Source organism: Hibiscus syriacus, unplaced genomic scaffold (assembly GCF_006381635.1).
Source record: "Hibiscus syriacus cultivar Baekdansim isolate YM2019G1 unplaced genomic scaffold, ASM638163v2 tig00013040_pilon, whole genome shotgun sequence".
In the NCBI taxonomy this organism is placed as follows: Eukaryota; Viridiplantae; Streptophyta; class Magnoliopsida; order Malvales; family Malvaceae; genus Hibiscus; species Hibiscus syriacus.
Window position 1 is genome coordinate 24,097 of NW_024062296.1, and position 18,479 is coordinate 42,575.

Genomic DNA, 18,479 nt, shown 5'->3' on the forward strand with positions numbered 1-18,479 from the left:
AGTTGTAATGAGCATTGGAGAATACTTACTTAGCCGAATAAGCTCTTTCTCGTACTCAAGTACGGTCCGGTCACCCTGGTTCAGGTGTAGAAACTGGTCATGTAGATTGTTGGTGTGGGCCTCACCGATGTACTTCTCCCTAAACTCTATCAGAAAATGGTCCCAGGTGGGCAACTTTGGCTCCATATCTGACTCTACGGTCTCTCATCAGTCAATCATATCACCCTTCAAAAGGGTAGTGACACACTCTAACTTGTCCTCGGAAGTGAGGTGCAACTGAAGAAGGGTACGGAGCATCTCTGAAAGCCATTGTTATACGAAAATGGGGTCGTCATCTCTAGATCCATAAAAGTCGATCATCCTACAACGATATAGCCTCTCGATCAGGGAATCCTAAGGCATCAACACAGGATGAGCTGAGGGTGTAGATAGGGGAGGTGGCATAGCGGATTAATTCGGTATAGCTCAAAATCTGTCTAAGGGTCAAGGTCAGATCATAGAAAAATGTTACCTCATCGACACCAGCATCCGTAGGTACCTGGTGATTAAATATGTGGAGTACTCTTTATCGAAATCTCTGGCCAAGGAGGTATGACTCTCCTCTTGGTGCTCATGACTATGGATCGTATCGTCAGCCATGATCGAACCCTAAAATTAGAAATAAATTTGAGGTCACTATCACTAGTCCATAAACTTAAGTATTCTTGACACTCTAGGAGAATTTATTGACTCTGACCCATAGGTCATAGGAACAACTAAATTTGGACACTCTGATACCACTAAATGTAACACCCTAATTTGGTCTAACCCGAAGATCCATGGATTATGATGCAATACAGAACCACCAAAATGGTCTACCCAAAAAATTCTTTTTAAAATATTAATAACACCATAATCATTCATCATAAATTAAACAAAATCGAAATCAAGTTTAAAAAATATGAGAGTCTCTCGAATACATACAAATACAACCAGTAGATTTTAAAATCAAAATAGAGTTATGACTCGATCATACAAGGTCCATATAAAATACATTCCCTCTAAAATAGACTCAAGAGATACTCTGCAACTGCTGATCTGGAATGTACTAATGTGATAGGCTCCTCGACGATTCCTCTACTAACCTGCGCATGGAAACATATTTCATACGCTGAGCTCATAAGCTCAGTGCCACAAGAATAACCATTCAATACTACATGTATTCATTACATGAACATGTCGGTGTGCAAAGTCATAAACATTAAAAAGTACATAACAAACATGAGATAGGCGAGTGGTGTAGTGGAGTAATTTACGTACAACTCGGATAACACACTACCCTATCTAGAACGTGATAGCTTCGGGGTAAGAATCAAAATTTATGTGCATCAGAATATATAACCCTTAGTCTACCTCGGATCCTCGAGAGGTCGGGGTGAGGTCCAAATTTACGTGTATCAGAAGCTCACATCCCGAACCTAGTTAAGCGTAAGGTATGATTCCAGAACTTACGTGCATTAGAATTTGCATTGGTACGACCCAGAACTTATGTGCATCATATGTGTGCCAACATAAAATATATGTATATTAACAATCAAAGGACGATCATCATAATGCTAAAGTAACTCAGGAGTTGATAGGGAAACGGTGGCAAATTAATGAATGTTGTTCTTGTTGACGAATCAAACCTAGAAAGCTCTAGACTCGACGAAGAACAATGGGGAATGAATAATGGAAGGTGGCGACAGCAGGTAGGGTTCTTTAGGGTTTCATTTAGGTGCTAGAAACAAGATAAGGAACAATATTAGAACAATATAAACAAAAGATAAAGAACTTAAAAATAAAGTATGATAATCAAGAAATCAAAAGATCTCACTTTTGAAGGTGGATGGAAAATATGATGGTGGTGAGGATGGATTTGTGGAAAATATATTACAAATAATCAAATAAAAATATTGAAAATTTGTAATATTTACAAAATTCCGTATTAATCCCTTATAGGATTTTCTGCATGCATTGTCTTCATTAAAATAACCATATATTGAGTTCTTGACATTAGATTGATGCAATTCAAGAATCGTTGGAAATATAAGAGAAATACGGTCGTATATCAAGAAGACATGTTGACCAAATAAGATTAGGATCCCATTCAAAAATTCATTGTAAGTATGATGTTGTTATGGTCTTCTTTTCCAAGGCTTGGACGAGTGGATCACTTGGAAGAGCTATTACTTCTTCCTTTGATGTGATCCTTGTGAAGCATGTATCAAGAATTTTAACCCCTTGTTAGAGTGTGACATATAGTGACATGTCTCATAATGGTTTGAGATGTGTACTAAGATAAGAAGAAAAAGTTGCAACCTATGTTTTAAGACTGCTTAAGAAAAATGAAAGAAACTATCCTACTTGTCATTTAGAATTTGAGGTAGTAGTATGTTGTTATAAGAATATAAGTATTAATATATGTATGGTTAATGATGTTATATTCATACTAGTTATAAGAGTTTAAGTATCTGTTGACTCAAAAAGGAGTTAAATCTAAAGTGATGAAACTGGATCGAGCTTCTTAAGTATTATGATATGATCATTGACTACCATTTAAAAGAGGCTAATGTTGGTAGCTGAAACATTAAGTTGAAATACTTATTTTGAGAGAAAACCCTTTAATGTGTTATTCTTTTCATAAGGGATAAAGGGGTATTGATCAAAAAATTAAAATTAAAGCCTACTTTAATGGATTAAGCAAAGGATCTCCAAATAAACAATCGAAAGTGTATCTCAAGAATTGAACGAGTGGAAAAAGGTAAAGCTAAAAATGTTAAAGTTAAGTCTGATGAATACTTATACTATTAAGAAGAGTTTGGGGGTGTTGGGCAAACAACTTTTTGAAGAGCTTTTAGCTTATTTTAGCATAAATAGTTGATTGGTAGTCAAACTCTCCATTTTTAGTGTTTGGCAAACACCATTTTTAAAGAGCTTATTGTGCAAAATAAGCAGAAAATGAAAACGCTAGAAAATCCAGCGGTTTGGAAGAGTTGGTTGAAAAATAAGATGTTAAATGACATATTTGATATTATTTTTTCCATAATTATATCCTTACCATAAAACCTAATATAATGAAATAGCCTTCATCCTAATATATTTAAGCTGAAATTTTATTTTATTATTCTATTTGTTAATTGTAAGATCTCAAATATATTTTAGTTAAGAAAATATAGCAAAACATGAAAGTAAAAAAATGTAGTGTTGATATTTTATACAAAGTTAATACTATGTATCAATCTCACAAGGTTAATATTTATAAATATTAAATTTTCAAAAATATTTTCAAAAATTTCAAAAATATTCACTAATTTTCTTAAGGAATTTTTAACTCCTTGTCAAAAGCATTTTAACGAAATAATTCCACCCCAATAAAGACTAAAGTATTATAAAATATATATGTACTTAACAACTAAATGTATCATACCCTTATTTGTCATTTTATCCATATCAACTATATGCTAAATTTTACCAAACACTTCTATAAAAACAGATGATCAAATCAGTTTCTCAATAAGATAATCAAATCAGTTGGTCAAATCAGCTATTAGAATTAGCTACCAGCTATTGGAATTAGCAACCAGCTATCAGCTATCAATTGTTTGCCAAACACCCCTTAGTATTCCAAATAATGAGGTATTGAAAAAAAATCTTTCTGAAGCACATTATAGTTCTTTGACTAGGAAACTTGGAAGAAACAAGATGTATCAGTATTTAAAGAGTCGATATTGAGGGCCAAAAATAAAAAGGACATTAACTTAGTGTATTTCTAATGCTTGAAACGTCAGTAAGTCAAACGAGCACATTAATTGTCCTCGGGATTATTGCAACCAATTCTCATTCTTTAGCGAAAATGGAAAAGAGTTACAATGAATTTTGTGAAGGGATTTTCTTTGAGACCCAATAAATATAACACCCCTTTCCCGTATCCATAACTAAATACGAGTCAGAGATGTCACATAACATTTGTAAAACATTTCTTATTAAAAATCTGTAAAAAAAATTCTTTAAAGTTTATTCAATTTAAAACTCTTTTTCACCATAATTATTTAATCGCGTAAAATCAAAATATAATATTTTGACATACAAATCATGCTTGATTTCAAGCAGCAATATGGCAATTCAATATTGTTTTATATTATAAACAAAACAGCCTAAAAATTGTCGAATTTAAAACTCATATTTACAGTAATAAAATAAACTTTATTGATTATTAAATTAATACTCATATATATAACCATGTTTATACAATTATTAAAATTCTTACATAAATATTGTTACGAACCATTTAAAAGCTATAGACATATTAAATCATTTTTAATTCGTTTTAAATCTAACCATATTAGAATATTGCAGAACTTATTATATGCGTACATGCCAACTAGAATAAAAAAAGCTGTAAAATGTCATTATTGTTACCTGCAAGTAATCTTCGATGATTGATGTTAAGCTCAACCCCTTACTCCTCCCGCTTTCTTTTACTTACGCATGAAAACATCACACACTAAATATACACTTAATGAGACATTATAAATAAAAATAAAACATATAAATATAAAAAGTATCGCATGAATAATTTTACAGAAAAATGCCTTGTAATAATACAAGAACAGATAATTAGACTTAAAAAGGTCTTTCTTTCATCATAAAGGTGAAAAATAGTTGTCATATAATTCTATAATCGTATATCAGATTATTCGTACATGAAATATCATATAATAGTATATGAATATGTAAAACAAATTTTTAAACTTTTCTTTAAACTAAAATATGAAAATCAATAGTTCAGAATTCACAGTTCAGATATAATACATTTTATGCCAAATCAGAATAATCGATGAAAGCCTTACTCTCAACGAATCAGATAAATTTACACTTTTCACATTTATTTAATTGATAACCCAATGTATAACAAATGAGAATGCATTGTACGTGAGTTAGACGAGTGTGCAAGATATGCAATTGCAATTGCAGCTGCAACTGCAACTGTCATAAATAAATTGTACTCTTGGTGCTAGACAGAAATATAGGTGCCATAGAAAACAATATCACTATGCATATCATAATCAAATATGATAATTCATGACGTCAAAACATCATGAATTTCATAATGTACGTATAGTACCAGACAAATGTACACGAAAGTACCAGATTCATAATCTAAGATCACTCCACCTCGTGGTATACCAATTGTATCAATAACTCTCTACGTAGATACAATGGGCTTTATTTCAAAATCATATCTCAAACACATTTCAAATATAGCAATACAAATATTCATTTTCAAATACCATAAATTAGAGAATTTGGGCAGTTAATACCCGAAATAATCCATATTCCTTATATAAAAAATGTATTGGGTAATTCATACCAAAAATCATTCATAAACCATTTCAGAAAATCATTATAAAATATTTCATAATATGATTCAAATTCTTTTTCTTTCAAAAACATCAGAGGTTGACTTAACGTAGTATTCATCGTATCATACCATAAATATATATAAAGTGGGTAAGAATGCTCTCACCTGGTAATACCTCACTAGCAAACCTCTATTTGCTATGCAACTTCAGTTTTTTACTTTTCCCTTAACTTGAACATTACTTGTATATTGATTTTGATCACGATCTATGTAAACCACCATTTACAAAACATATACAATTTCAAATTATATGTTAGTATCATACTAACATAAGCATATACTAGAAATAAGTTTATTAAAAAAATTCGATACAGATTCGATATTAATTACACTTCGCAACATCAACTTTATCCTTAATATTAAAAATGACCTATCAAGTCCCCTTACTATTCATATTTATCACTTGATGACATGTCATTTTCAAATTCCACATTTCAAACATTAAAATGAATTCTTTTAGAATTCATCTCAACTTTTCCAATTTATTCCAAATGGTCATTTTCCTATAATCATCAATTTTCAAGCATCACTTACATAATCAAGAATTCCAGCAATGTATTCAAACTAGTGTATCAATATTATATCAATTTCCATTTCAAGCCAACTTTCATGCATTTCACGTTTTGGCCACCAAACTTTAATAACTTCCAAAACAATTCAAATCAACCTTCCAACATCAAATTAACATTCCAACATTCAATTCCAATATAGTACATCAGTTATTAATTAATTACACTTTAATGATCGAATGGTATATAGAAGTAATTATAAGTTGTTTTAATCATCGTTCAAACTGGGAAACAACTGTACAACACTAATAACATCAAATTCCAATCTTAAATCATTGAATTTCAACTTGTTCTTCATCTACCCTAATCACCAAACGGATGATCCAAGCAATAAGAACATAATCTATTTATTCCAAATGATAGAGAACTTGATGTAGATTAATTCTTTGTTTTACACCTTAGTCCAAAAACCAACTAAATAAGCTTAAGAATGAATATGAAAATTCCTCACCTTATGGCTATGGAGTCCACAGTTTCGGGAGGTTGAAGAACAAAAATGTCTTGATTATTCTTGTAAAATATCTATTACACATGTCTAAAAACAAATTAAATGAATTTAAAATTCATTTAATGTTAAATTACTCTTTTACCATTACTAAATCATAATAATTACCACCATGTCATTATCATGACATCATTCCTTATATCATTATATGTACATCATCTATTAACTAATACTTTATTAGCTTCCATCTTTATCCCTTTTTTTCAACAATTACAATCTAGTCACTTTAATCCAATAGTTTCGGTTTAACATGGAAAATCAACTTAAATCCAATGATCCATGTTAAATTATACTAATTAAAAATATGTAAATGAAATTATTAACCTTTAAATGTCATCCTTTAAATTTTCTTAAATTTTTTATTCGTTCAAATTATTCGAATATTCTACTAAACTTTATTACTTTATAACCTTTAATGAAGATTCCATATCAAAATCTAAAGAAAACATGAATACCATTATAAATGGTGAACTATTCATTTATGGAATGTTTTTTGGGAAAATTATCACTTTGGTCCCAAAATATTCCCAAAATTTTTACTTTGGCTATTAAACTTTCAAAAATTAAATTGTGGTCACTAGCCAAATTTTGGGGTATTACAATTCTCCCCCTTTATAAAAATTGTTCTCAAATTTTCCACATGTACTTGATTCAAAAAAGGTAAGAAAACTACTTTTTTTTCATAGGTCATATCTAGCTGGATCCAAAGCTTCTCCGATGTATTGACATGATCGATACTTCCTGAGCATCAACACAAAAAATATATTGTGAATCTTCTCCATTCCAGAGGCAACATTAATTGAATGGCCACCGATCAACTCTCTTTTGAATAACATATTGTCCAATAAATCTTGGCTTGGTTTTCCTTTTCGCCCAAACAATATAATCCTTTTTCCAAGTTAATACTTTAAAATACACCTTATCATCCACTTGCTACTCAATCTCTTTTCTCTTTCCAAATCTCAATGAGATTTATATTAATCAACAAAAGTCTTAAGGCAATCTTATAAAGTTTTCACTTTTTCTTCAACTTCCTTGGTTAGATCAGGACCTACTATATTATGATCTTTGAGTTCGTATCGGTTTATGGCATTTGACATTTATTTCCTTGTAAAGTTTCATAGAAAACCATCTTAATACTCATCTGATAACTATTATTATAAACAATCTCTCCTAAAGGTAAATATTTTTCCCATGATCCTTTGAATTCAATTAAACATGCCTTTAGCATCCTTTAGAATCTGAATAATCTGCTTTTATTGTTCATTGGTTTAAGGATGGGAAGTTTTGCTGCGCCAAATCGAATACCCAATGCTTTTATGAAAAGACTTCCAAATTTTCAGAGTTAACCATAGATATCTATCATTTATCATTGCTATTGTAGTCAAATAGTTTTCTTAAGATACAAATCAATATTTTTATCCTTTACTTGGTCAATCTATCAATAATCGCCGAAGGTAGCCCTATTACAAAATCCATCAAAATATGTTCCCATTTTCAATGAGGAATAGAAATCAGTTGCCATAATTCAGAATATACTTGATACTCTATTTTAACTTGCTAAGTTGTCAGACATTTAAAAACAAACTCAATCATAACCCTTTTTATGCTTGGCCACTAATACTGACTTTTTAAATCATGATACATCTTATTTCCACTTGGATGCATAGTCAAAGGACTATAATGCATCTCAGAAATAAACTCTTTATTAAATTCCTTAATATTTTGAATTTAAAGTCTTCTTCAATAATTTAAGCATCCATTGTACTTGATTCAAAGTGATTAGTTTCCATTTTTTGTACTTATTCGATCCTTAACATGTACTAATTATCTTTTCTTTAAAGATAATTTATTTGATTCAATAGCATAGGCTTTAACTTTAATTTTGCAATCAATATACGATTTTCCTTTTAATAAAACAATCATGCATACAAAACTATTAAGGTAGAGAATGTCTTTCGGCTTAACGCATAAACTATTACTTAACCTTTCCTGAATGGTAGTCAATAACTACATCATAATCCTTAAAATCCTTGATCCATCTCCTTTGTCTCAAATTTAAATACTTTCTAGTCAATATATACTTTATACCCTCTGTGATCCATGTAGACGTAACATCATTTATCAACTAGGTAATGGCACCGTTCTTTCAAAGTAAACATTACTGTTGCCAATTCTAATTCCTGGGTAAGTTAGTTCTTCTCATGCATCTTAAGTTGCCTCACAACATAAGTCACGGATTTTCTTTCTTACATTAGTACACCACTTAATCTATTACGAGACACGTCACAAAAGATCACATAATTCTTTTCAAATACTGGTTGTACTAGCACTGAGTTTTCCATTAATATTTCTTTAGATTCTCAAAACTTTCTTGGTGCTTAACAATCCAAATAAATAATACATTTTCCCTCACAAACTTTCGTTAATAACCAAAAAGTCTTAAGAAACTCTAAACCTTAAAAATATTATTTGAAGTTTCCCATTCAACAATGGCTTACACTTTCTTGAGATTCACTCTAATCCCCTCTGCTAAAACTATACGGCCAAAAAAAAAAATTCAGAAAACCATAATTCACACTTTAACAATTTTGCATATGCTATTTCTCTTTTGAAGAGTTGGAAGAACAATGTGAAGAATTGCATCATATTCTTCTTTTATCTTTACTGTCGAAACAATTTTTTTTCTTAATTGAGATTTAAAACAAAACACACCATTTTTTTAATTTATCTCATTTTATTAATTTTTAATTAAAAAGTAAAGTGATTTTTAAAAAAATTCTCGTTTCAAAAAATTTGAGATTCCTTTTAAAAATAAAAATTAAGGTTCGAAGAGTCACCATCAATCTTTGATTAGGGTGTGATTGGACACCCAAAAACATATTTTTGTCATTTTAATAAAAATATTAATTTTAATTAATTCAACAAATTTAAGGTCTGTGTTACCAAAATTTGAGTTCGGAAATCGGTTACGTGTGGGAAAGGATTATCACCCCCACAAAGCCCTAAATCGGTACCTAGTCGATTAATTAATGTCTTTGCAATGAAATTTACAAGTTCAAATTTAATTTAATTTATGATCTCATAAAACAAAAAAATATGAATTTTAAAATGAAATATAATAATATTTAATTATTTCCTATCGAGAATAAACAAACCCCTCATACCTTGAGGCAATCAATTCTTACTCTAACCAAAATAAAGAAATATTATAATTCCATTATAATATTCAAATACACCAAAACATATTAAAATAAAATTACCAAGCCTTTTTAGAAAGAAGAAGAAGATTATTTAAAAATATCGAGATCAGACCTTAGATAAGTTCTGACAATCTTTTCTCGAAGAATCTAAATGAACGAATATTTCTTATTCTCCCATTCCCAAATTTTAGGTGAAGAATCATTTTTAGGTTTCACTGTTGGGATATATTTTCAATTTAAAATCATTGAAAGTGACTTTCTAATAAGTTAAGAGAAGCTCCTCACAACGATTTAAAATAAAAGAGAATTACCCTTAATCCAATTATTTGATGAGGGTCGAGTTATGCACATGAGGGTTTCATAAATCTCAAACAAAAATGATGTCATGCAATTTACTAATGAATTATTTGCATACTCATACATATGTAAACATATCATCATACGAAATAAATATAAACAACTAATTAAAGAAATCAATCCTAACAATGGACTTAATTAAAATAAATTTAGATGTAATGACTTAATCCAAAAGATGAAGTAATCTAAATTAGGAAAAAAGTATCTAAGACCTAAATCTAAAGATTCAATTTAAAACAAACATAAAAAGCAAATGACTTAAAAACAACACATATCAATGATAGAGACTAAACCTAAACTAAGGCTCTAATTAACCATAATTATTTAAAAGATATGCTATCTAACCTAGGGATAAATTCTAAAATCTAAATAATATCAAGGAAATAAGAAAATAAATTACTCATGCAACAAAATTTCTCATGTGAATTTAAATATGAAAAATAATCTAATTACTTAATACGATTCGAAAGAAAATAAACATGGATTTTAATTAGCACTTAGCAATTTAAACAAATAAGGGATTAAATTGAATAATTACTAAATCAATTAGGGATTAAACAGGAACTAACATGCAATTAAAATTAAGGATGAAATTGAAGTAAATTAAAATCAACCATATGAAACAACAAATACAAAAGTTAAAATGTAAAAATTCGCTAAAATACAAGTATTAACAGAATTAAGCCAAATAAATTAAACAGGAAAGCAAATATGTAAAATAACAACATTCAGACAAATAAAAAGGATCAATTTCAAAAATAGTCATAGAGGTGATTATTTTGAAAAAATGTGCTGAAATTAAGGGAACTGAAACATTATTTTACCCTTGAGATTTGGTGGCTAAAATAATAATTAACACAATTTTTTTATATAAAACCTAATTAAAAACAAACCTAAACTAAACTAATCACTTTTAGCAACACAACCGGCCACTTTCTCTCTTCCTCTTGCTCTCCCCTTCGTTCGAAACCTTTACCAGAGCCTCCATCGCCACCGGTCGGTGGCCAGGTGACCTAAACCGACCACCAAACTCATCACATCCCTCGCCTCACTCTTCTAACCTCGGATCTAAGGTCTTAAACACAAAAACGAATCTTTAAAAGCCTCAAAGAAACCTTCGATCTCTCGGCTTCACTCTAAGCTTACGAATGGTGGCTCTCCATTTCTCCATTTACGGGCTTCAAACGGCAGAGCCCTCACACTCAGGTAAAATCGATTAAACCCTCCCTTCATACTATTTTTTAACTCTCGACCGAAAGCCCCAATGGTTCCCTGTTCTCGCCGGCCACCACAAATCAGTGGTTATTTCACCTCTAACCGCCTCCTCAAATCACCATCAACACATCCCCTAACCTAGAGAACCACTTTCACAACATCTACGCCCTGAGACCAAACGATCGAGACCGCATAACTGAACCGGTAACGTAGCTCCTTTATTCCTATTTTATTTTGTTTGGTTCGAACATGCTTTGAATAATAATGGGAGGGTTGTTGCTGAAATATGATAATGGTTGAGTACCTAAAGAAAATATTGTTCTACTGCTGATTTTGGTTTGAATAAAAGAAAAAAAAAAGAACAAAGAAAATAATATATACCTTCAAAAAAAGCTCTGTTTTGTATTCTATTTTCGTATGAGGATCAACTATTACAATGGTTATGCTTTTCTTCAATGGAGGCTGAGTAAGCTGTTACAAATGTTCTCCTTTCAAATGGGGACTGAGAACCTCTCGGTACACTACCATTTTTAGGGAAAGGAGAAGATTCTTTACAGTATTCTCTCTTTTCTCGTTACTCTCTTAAAAAATTGCTCCTCCCCTCTTCATTTTTTGTTCATCCTTGCTCTAGTGGTTAATAAATGAAAATAAAAAATGGCTTTTCTTTTCTGTTTTTTTCCGAATCGTTCCCCTCATCCTCTTCAAATTGGGACTGGATAATATAATAACTCTCTCTTCGTAATGCTTGTTACCCCGCCTCCTAATAGATTCGGCTACGCATGGCCAGTTGGAGGCATGAGGAGAAGCTTTTGAAATTTGCCATAGCTGGCGTGGAGGAGCACGTGCTTGAGACCGTCCAGAGCTTCTCGACTCTTCTGGAACACTCTTATTTAGCTGCTGGTTATGAGTTGGAGCAACGGTGGGATCAACGTGGCTGCCCTGCTGGATGGAGAGGTGCTGCTGAAGGCTTGGGGTTACTGCTGGTGTGACCATCCACTTGGAAGTCCTGGTTGATAGGGCTGCTATTTTTTGCCTCTGTTATTGAGCTGCTTTGTAATTACATTGTAAGTCGGGCCTGTAAAAATAACACATTTAATTTGTGCACTAACGTTTATCATAATATATTTATATGTATATGTATATGTATAATATTAATTTCATTTACGCATAAATATATATGTATGACCATAAACAAAACTAATATGTAATCCTAAGTAATTATTAATAAGTAATGATTAATTTTACTACTCTTTTGTGAAGACTTAAGATTAATTTGTTTCACTATTCTTCTGTGAAGATTTGAGATTGATTTGCTTCGAAGCTCGAACATCTCCCTTCTTTGGAGTTTCGATTGGTTGATGACTCCTTCAAGTCCTTTTAATCGATTGATCCGCTTCTGTGTACCTGAGAATATTTTGTTTTCCTCCTACATCTGATTATCCATACGAAAGCATCTCGTCCAAAGGTTTTATAGATGGCCCGAAAGACTTGTCAACTTGCTCGGAAGCCTGATAGATGATCGGAAGAATTTAATCATCATGATCGGAAGGCTTATTGATGGCTCGAAGGACTTATCCATTTTGAAAATAATTTATTGGGTAAGAAACTTTGGAAATCGACTTCTTACTTTTCAAAAATTTCATTTTATTTAAACATGAAATGAGAAACTTTAGAAATCACTCTCATTTTTTTGAAAGTCACGTGAAAACATCTTACCCGGAGGACTTATCATCTTGCTCGAAAGCCTGACAGATCACCCGAAAGATTTAATCATCATGCTCAGAGGGCTTACTGATGGCCCGAAGGACTATCGATTTTGGAAATAATTTACTAGGTAAGAAACTTTCACTACAAGAAAATATACCTTTAATCACACACGAACGATGACACATACTAATTTATGACTTGCAAAATATGTGTGTCATAAAAAAATGTCATGTTTTTTAAAATCTGAACGATTTATGACTTACAATAATGTGTCATATTTAATAGTCATAATTCAAAAATTTTACAAAAACACAGAGTATAGTTTTAATTGTGTGTCATCTTTAGGAGTCGTTTTCTAATTTCTCCCCCAATTATTTTCATCATTTCCCGCTTCTTCCTGTCGATAATTATCAGTTCACGCCGCTTCTTCCAAAGGTATTCCTCGTTCTCTATTCCACCATTCAATTTGGGTTTCTGGTCTTAGGAATTATTATGTTATATTCATGTGAATTTGAGATCTCTCAAGATTGCAGCCTCTCTCGCCTTTCGCTTCCTGTAACTCTACTCAGGTAATTTTCCCCCTTTTCTACTCCGAGAAAAAACAAAACGTCTAAAAACGAAAACGATTTTTCAAAACAATTCTTCGTTGCTCCTTTTGTTTTGATTTTCTGAAGAAAAAGCAAGAAAAAAGAAAAGGATATCCAGTAAAGAGTTAATAGTAATGGAGTCCAAAATGGATCATTACGAGATCTGGAACGGATTGGTCGTGGAGTTTTTGGCGCTGTCATTTTCGTTTATCATAAAATTGAAAAGAACAGGTACTTTTTTTTATTTTTCAATTTCTGATTTTAATTAATGTGTAATTTGATTTTTTAACTATTTTTCTTAAAAAAATAGGTATGTTTTGAAGAACATCAGATTGGCGCGGAAAACGGAGCGCTGTAGGAGTTCTGCGCATCAAGAAGTTAGTTGTTACTTTCATCTAAACAAATTAATCTATTTTCTCCTTAAAGGAATAGCGAGTTTAATATTCCAATTTACGATCTAGTTTTATTTTTATAGTATGTAGATGTCACTTATTTCGCGAATCCAACACCCTTACGTTGTTCAATTTAAGGAAGCCTGGGTTGAGAAAGTAAGATACCAGACTACTGTTTTTTTGCTAGGATTATCGAATCAAAATCTGGCTTCACTTTGTAGCTTGTTGAGTCTGTGACTGCTTCGTTTTTTTTCTGTTGATTTTGTGTTTTGCAATTTTAATGTAGGGTTGCTATGTTTGCATTGTTACTGGATACTGCGAAGGTGGAGATATGTGAGTTTCCACGTTTGTATGTAGAAGTTTGATTCGGAGTTTTTTGTTTTTAGACATCCTGCAAAATTTGTAGTATTTTATTATTTTCCTGTTTAACTGTTTTTAACAGGGATGAATTGATGAAAAAATCAAATAGGATCTATTTCCCGGAGGAGGTAATATTATCTCTCTATTCCTATTGATTTTACAAGTTAGTTTCTTCTTAGAATTGTGTGGCACGGTAAAAGGTTCCCCGTTGGGGTTTCCGGTTCCATGGTCCTCACCTAATTGTGGAAGAGAGGAGGTGGTTACGACTTACAGTTAATTTCGCTGGTTGTGAACATTGTGCAGAAGCTCTGCAAGTGGTTCGCGCAGCTACTTCTGGCAGTTGAATATCTGCATTCAAATTTTGTTCTGCATCGGGACATAAAGGTACGAATGTCAATTTACATTGGTCTTTCTATTAACTTATTTATTATGGACTGACTTCAGCACTTTCTTGGTAGTGTTCCAATATTTTTCTTACCAAATATCAAGATGTTCGCCTTAGTGAGTTTGTCTTTTCCCTTTTCTTCTTGCTTTCTTACATGTTTTCTCTTTATCTATGTTTCCTATTAAGTTATGTCAGATATCCTACCTAATTGGCTATTCTGCTATTATTATCTTAAATTCCTTTCTTGTCTGTATTGGTTTAGGGGATTTTGGGCTTGCTAAAACTCTAAAGGCATATGATTTGGCTTCCTCAGTATGTACATTGTAATGAAATGATTTTTTAATATACATTTTCCTTTTAGCCTTTTTTCAACCATATCTAAAATTGAAAATAATTGTTTTGGGTCATTCTTTTAGCATTTCTTTTCCTTATCTTCCTACAGTTTGGTATAATAAGCTTAGTAGCTTATGTTGCAAAGCTCGAAATGCAGTTTTGTGTTCTGTTGGCAGATGCCTTAATTTCCCTTTACTTTTATTGCAAAAATTCTTGCATGGTAGCATATTACTCACATTCGGTAATTAATAACATATTCCACTCTTCCAGATTGGCTGTCACAATCTAGCATAGTTACATTTTCTGGAAAAATAATATGATTTGTTAAAATGAACAGGCCTAGTGTGTGCCAAGCTTACAGTTAAACTTGGTGCTAATTTTAATTTTATTGACCGAGACCAAACTGTAACTAATTGTCGAGTAAAATTTATAACAATACCAAGTAGATTAACATAAATAATCACTTAATCATTTTTAAGGAAAGAACTAAGCAAAAAAGAATCATTTGCTGTTACCTTAGTATATTTTGGTTTGGCATCATTACTTAGGAACTGAAAATATATGCATGTATGCGACTTCTGGGTAGTTAGTCGAAATGTGTTACATTTGGTGATAGGAGAGATGTATTAATAATTAATCATAAAAGGGCCCAGAATTTGTGCAAGGATTAAATACTGGAGTGCTGTAAATTAGTTGTCACTCATGTTGTATCGATCATAAATATCCAAAGAAATAGCGTATATAAATGTATCTATTGGGTTAAATTTTGTACTTGTCAATCCTTGCTCTCATAAACACTTTTGGACAAAGGAAGTGTGGAGGAGGGAGTTGAAACCTGCACCATGAGCCTCCAATGCAATGAGTATGAGAACAACCACTAGTCTAAAACTCGGTATTCTTAATCCCTTATATTGACAATGAACAATACTTATTTACCTTTTGATATCATTGTTCTATTTTTGTATTTATTCTTATATTAGAATGTGCTAATTATTTTTAGTTCCAGTGCTAGATAATAGTGGTTTTGTACGTGCCTCAGGTGGTTGGAACTCCCAATTACATGTGTTCTGAACTGCTTACAGATATTCCTTATGGTTTCAAGTCTGATATCTGGTCTCTGGGTATGTCTTTTCTTGAGTGTTTGACTTACATACATGTATATATATATCAACTGAATTGCTTCTTGTTGAACAGGGTGTTGTATGTATGAGATGGCTACTCGTCGCCCTGCTTTTAAAGCTTTTGTAAGAGTTCTCACAAATGTTTTTGTTGAATCTGCTTCTTGTATTCAGTAATGAGTTTACACAATTTCTCTTTCTGACAAATAGCACGAATTTCATTTGTTGTTTTATTAAAAGGGAATTTAAAATTTTCTTTTTTATTCCCTTCATAATGGAACTTTCTATCTTTTGGTTATCTGAATTGAGAATAATATGTAGCAACCTTTGCTAGGTTCATAACAGTTTCCATGAATTCTGCACTCCACTCTTTAAAATAATGCTTTCAAAGTAGTTAATGATGTCCTCATCTAGTGTGATGTCTTGTCCTTTGAGAGGTTTTCTATAAATTACCATTTGTATGCCTCCACTATCTGTGTAAATTATACAAATTTAATTCCATTAATTTTTGTTAAACTTCTTATTCTAGGACATGGCAGGGTTGATAAGCAAGATAAATCGTTCCTCTATGGGCCCTTGCCTTCTTGCTACTCTCCATCATTGTAACTCTCAATATTAACTTTAGAGCTCACTCTTATTGTATGTTCTCATGATAAACAAGTATTCTCTGTGATTTTTCATGCTCATACTGTTCTTTTCTACCCTTGTTTCCTCATTTTCTTTAATTATTCTTTTATGTATTAGGTTTCAACAATGTGCAGATTTCTTGATCAGATTATTTCTTATAAATGTAGGAATTTTTAAATTGGTTCCGTGAAAATTTATTTCTTCTCCCTTAATAAGGCAAAAATAGTGAAGTTTCGTTTAAATTCCCAAGGGACTTGGTGATCTGTATTTTGGCAGTAACACTAAGCATGATTAGTGCTATATATTTTGTCAAGTAATCAAGTCCTTGCTACATGATTGTTAATTTATTTAATTTTACACAAACAAGAAGGCAGTTATCAAGGGCATGCTAAGAAAGAATCCAGAGCATCGACCAAGTGTAAGTTTCTTTTTGCTCAATTCCAAGGATTCTCCACATGCAGGACTTCAATGTAACATTTTGAGTTTTCACCTTGATTAGGCATCAGAGCTTTTGAAGAACCCTTATTTGCAGCCATATGTTGATAAGTATCGTCCATCATTTAGCTTCCTTTCGAATAATTGCTTCTTGGATAAGCATGTTACCAGTGGTCGTGGTAATAGGAAAAATATGGTTGAGAGTCAGAATAGTAATAGCTCATGTAATGATAAAGATAGTTCGGTTTCAAGTCACAGGAACACTGACACAAGGATTCCAAATAACAATAATGAGGCCACTGGCACAGATTCCAGTTCTAAGGAAGAAGATATTTGCCTTATTAGTTTCTCTGGTAAAGTTGATGAAAAAGGAAGGATGAAACCTTCTCATGTTCAATCAAAGAAACCCAAATCCATCAAAGGCGTAGTAACTACTTTGAAAGAAGGGAAAGTAAGAGAAAGTGGTTACCCTATGAGAGACGGGCGTACAAAAGATGCATGTGGTTTGCGCAGCTACTTCTGGCAGTTGAATATCTGCATTCAAATTTTGTTCTGCATCGGGACATAAAGGTATGAATGTCAATTTACATTGGTCTTTCTATTAACTTATTTTTTATGGGCTGACTTCAGCACTTTCTTGGTAGTGTTCCAATATTTTTCTTGGTATCTTATTTTAGCAGCTAATTAGTGACCATCTTGCACTTTTATCATATTGAGGATATTGATCACACTTTTCATAACTTCTTTTGCTGGTTGCATGAACTGGCTAGTTGTTGTCTTGTTTGTGCACTATACAATTTGTTCATGCTACAACTTAATATTTTAGAATATCAAACTGTTTCTTTTATAATAAAAGGGTATTATTTCTGAATGTCATTTTTTTAATTCATCTCTGTTATGTAGTCTCCAAAACCATAGCTGAGGATTCTGCTTGGACATTTGCAAAGGAGAAGGGCCTTGACTTGGTAGCTACATTGATGGTAAACTTCTTGTTATTTGCTTCTATATATTGATAGATTCTGTTGTAAGTAATGAGTGAATTCTTGAATCTAATTACATGTTTTAAGCATGTGGCAATCGATACTATTTGTCGATATATGAATCAATGTCTAAAGGAACAATTTGAAATGTTCGGTGGAGTTGTGAAAGCATTTGACATGTACTAGCACTTAAAATCCAAAATTTGATTTTGTCAAGTACTATAGACGTAACAGGGACTCTCTTGTGGTTATTATTTGTGATG

The 18,479-nt window shown here is 31.8% G+C and overlaps 1 pseudogene; it reads left to right on the plus strand.

Annotated features, from left to right (window-relative positions):
- Positions 1–13,619: 13,619 nt before the first annotated feature.
- LOC120205772 lies at positions 13,620–18,249 on the plus strand (annotated as a pseudogene).
- Positions 18,250–18,479: the final 230 nt, after the last annotated feature.